Source organism: Lepidochelys kempii, chromosome 2 (assembly GCF_965140265.1).
Source record: "Lepidochelys kempii isolate rLepKem1 chromosome 2, rLepKem1.hap2, whole genome shotgun sequence".
Taxonomy (NCBI): domain Eukaryota; kingdom Metazoa; phylum Chordata; order Testudines; family Cheloniidae; genus Lepidochelys; species Lepidochelys kempii.
Window position 1 is genome coordinate 203,070,629 of NC_133257.1, and position 3,615 is coordinate 203,074,243.

A 3,615-nucleotide genomic window follows, 5' to 3' on the forward strand; every position below is an offset into this window, starting at 1 on the left:
ATGAAGCATGTACTCTGAAAACAAATTTCCATTATGATTACAACAGGGCACCTAAAAGGAAAGAGATTTAACTTCTTTCTCCTTGACCATTTATAGAACTCACTGAAAAAGAAATCCATCTGAAACAAAAACCTTTACCAAATTTTTCCTCTGAAAATCATGAGATCTGAGCATGCTTTCCCTCCAATCCCTTTAGTTGTCCCTACACTAATTAGAAGCATGGGATATTAGCACAAAGATGAAGCAACGTTATGGTGCTTGTGAATATATGCCATCTCCTCAGAAAGAAGAGAAGGAAAAGCCAAACAAAACCAAAACAGAAACTAGCAAGTCTAACTAGCTGAAAAGGAAGGTGATGCAACCTACAGCAATCAAATGCAAAATGGCTACTTTACAGTTACAGCTGAGTGTCTTCCCCAGATTTAAAGGGCTAGCTACCAATAGAACGTAGTGAAAAAGATTGATTCCTTTAAAAAAAGTTCAGCTCAAACTGGGATGAGGTAGATAAAGAGATAGCACTTTTGGTTACTTATAGCAAGAAAAGCTAAACATAAATCGGTGAGGGCCAAAGATCTGGTTGTAAGAAATCCTGAATTTTATAACTAAAGCCTGCTATTGTAGGTTTTGGGGTAATTTATGCCTGTTTTTCTCTCCTATGATTTTATTAGGCATTATAAACTTTTTAAAAATCCTAATTACTTTTGACATCATCACCTAACTGTTCTTGCTCATCACATTCTCAGTATTGCCAACACCAAATATTCAAATATCATGAATCAGACTGCAAAAATCATGAGAGCAGTGCAAAACCCATGGTATTTCTTTTAAAAGTATCTCTTGATTTTTGGCCTGTTCTGTGATTTTTAGCTCCCCCTGCCCATATCCAATATGTGTAGCTATTACAGTCTCTCCCAGATTTACAGAGTAAGGTGATCATGGCTCCTGGTACAGGAATTCTCACTGGAAGACCCAACTAAAATCTAATTACAAAGTTCTGCCAGATGGCATGGAGCTTCTAGCTTATCTCTGAAACTTAAAATTCAAATTACTTGTGTGTCATCCCCACCAACAACTACCTATTCACCACCCGAACCAGCAATTAGTTATGCACCCACTCAGCCCTCATATCAGTTTTGCCTTCCCCCCAAGTTACACTTCAACTTTATCCCCGCTCCCAGCCACACATCTTCCCTTTGCCCCTCAGTGCACCTTTTCTCCTGCTGCTGTAGGAATTAACCCCCTCTCCCAGGCTGAGAACTGGAGGTTCTCCCACCACCAGTAGACTGGCTTCAGCAGGGGTTACAATCACTTTACTCATAGTGCAGGAGTATGCAACACTGTATTCCCACAGTAGTGCACTTCCCTTAATGACATTACATCTCATGATGTCACTGATTCCAGATTTTGAGTGACCTTAGAATGTGAGCTCCCTAGACAGGAGCAGGGGAATGTGGCTTTCAACTTTGTACAATGTCAAACACAGTGGGGCTCTGCTCCTACATAAAAATACAGTGCACAAAAACTCATAATTAAGGCACTTAGTTCTAGTCAAGACAAATAAGATAATTTGGCTAGTTTGCACAGCAAGGATTAGATTGCAAGCCTGACTGTAGTACACAAGATGAAACATAGGTGGTCATCATTAATATTTGCACAAATTAATGTTGCTATGGTGTTCCCCATACTAAATATATACTTCCAATATTAAGTGTACTGTGGTAGCATAAATTAAGCAAATGACAAAACTGCAATGACATTAATGGTGACCCCCTTACCAACCAGGTATTTTAAACTTCATAATTTTGTTTTCTTCACCTGAGCTTGAATCTCTCATTCAGAGTCTACTTCTGCCCGATTCTTAACCACTTTGGAATATTAATATCTCCTTGAAGGAAGAAAAATAAATTCTGTCTGAGCTCTCTATTTGACTGGTCAAGTGGTTCCAGTTCTAACTTATTATTGAGGCTCAGACTTTAATAAGTTAAACGGAGCAAGGGATTTAACTTTTTTTTTTTTTTGGTAGATTGGTTGTTTCCCCTCCCCCTGCCAATTTTGTTATGACAGCAATTCATTACAAAACAATCAAAAACACTTTTATCTTTTAAAAGAATCCCAGAAGAAAACTGCTGAAAGGTTTTCATAACTATGTCTGATATTTGTACAATGGACTAGTTAGTATTTCAATAATAACCTCTTTTAGAGGATTCAGCTGTCCTATTGTATTAGTTTGTACATAGAGAATTGCCTAGCATTTTCTGTTTATATTTTGGCAGACAATAATGCTCATAAAACTATATAAAAAGCAAGTATGATGCAGACTGAACGTATACTATGTATATGAGTAGCCCTTCTCAGATATTGAGCTGTTAGAACTCCTGTCCAGTATTCAGCAACAATGGGACCTCTGCCTGGCTGGAATGTAGAATGAAAGCACTTTCGCCCCTGAAATGATCCCAGTTCACTGACTGATAGGCACCTCAGTCAGAAGCAGGAGCTACCGGGGGCAAAGGAAAGTCTGGGTATGCCATAGCCCCCAGCTGGACAGGAACTCAGCCATGGGGAGCAGCAGGACTGGAATGATTCCCTAACTCTCACTACATGGAAACAGTATCAGAGGGGTAGCAGTGTTAGTCTGGATCCGTAAAAGTGGTAAGAGTGGTAAAGAGTCCTGTGGCACCTTATAGACTAACAGACGTATTGGAGCATAAGCTTTTGTGGGTGAATACCCACTTCGTCGGATGCATGTAGTGGAAATTTCCAGAGGCAGGTATAAATATGCAAACAAGAATCAGGCTAGGGATAACGAGGTTAGTTCAGTCAGGGACGATGAGGCCCTCTTCTAGCAGTTGAGGTGTGAACACTAAGGGAGGAGAAACTGCTTTTGTAGTTGGCTAGCCATTCAGTCTTTGTTTAATCCTGAGCTGATGGTGTCAAATTTGCAAATGAACTGAAGCTCAGCAGTTTATCTTTGAAGTCTGGTCCTGAAGTTTTTTTGCTGCAGGATGGCTACCTTTAAATCTGCTATTGTGTGTCCAGGGAGATTGAAGTGTTCTTCTATAGGTTTTTGTATATTGCCATTCCTAATATCTGATTTGTGTCCATTTATCCTTTTACGTAGGGACTGTCCAGTTTGGCCGATGTACATAGCAGAGGGGCATTGCTGGCATATGATGGCATATATTACATTTGTGGACGTGCAGGTGAATGAACCAGTGATGGTGTTGCTGATCTGGTTAGGTCCTGCGATGGTGTGTCTGGTGTAGATATGTGGGCAGAGTTGGCATCGAGGTTTGTTGCATGGATTGGTTCCTGAGTTAGAGTTACTATGGTGCGGTGTGTAGTTGCTGGTGAGAATATGCTTCAGGTTGGTGGGTTGTCTGTGGGCGAGGACTGGCCTGCCTCCCAAGGCCTGTGAAAGTGAGGGATCGTTGTCCAGGATGGATTATAGATCACCGATGATGCATTGGAGAGGTTTTAGCTGAGGACTGCATGTGATGGCCAGTGGAATTCTGTTGGTTTCTTTCTTGGGCTTGTCTCGCAGCAGGAGGCTTCTGGGTACATGTCTGGCTCTGTTGATCTGTTTCCTTATTTCCTCATGCAGGTATCGTAGTTTTG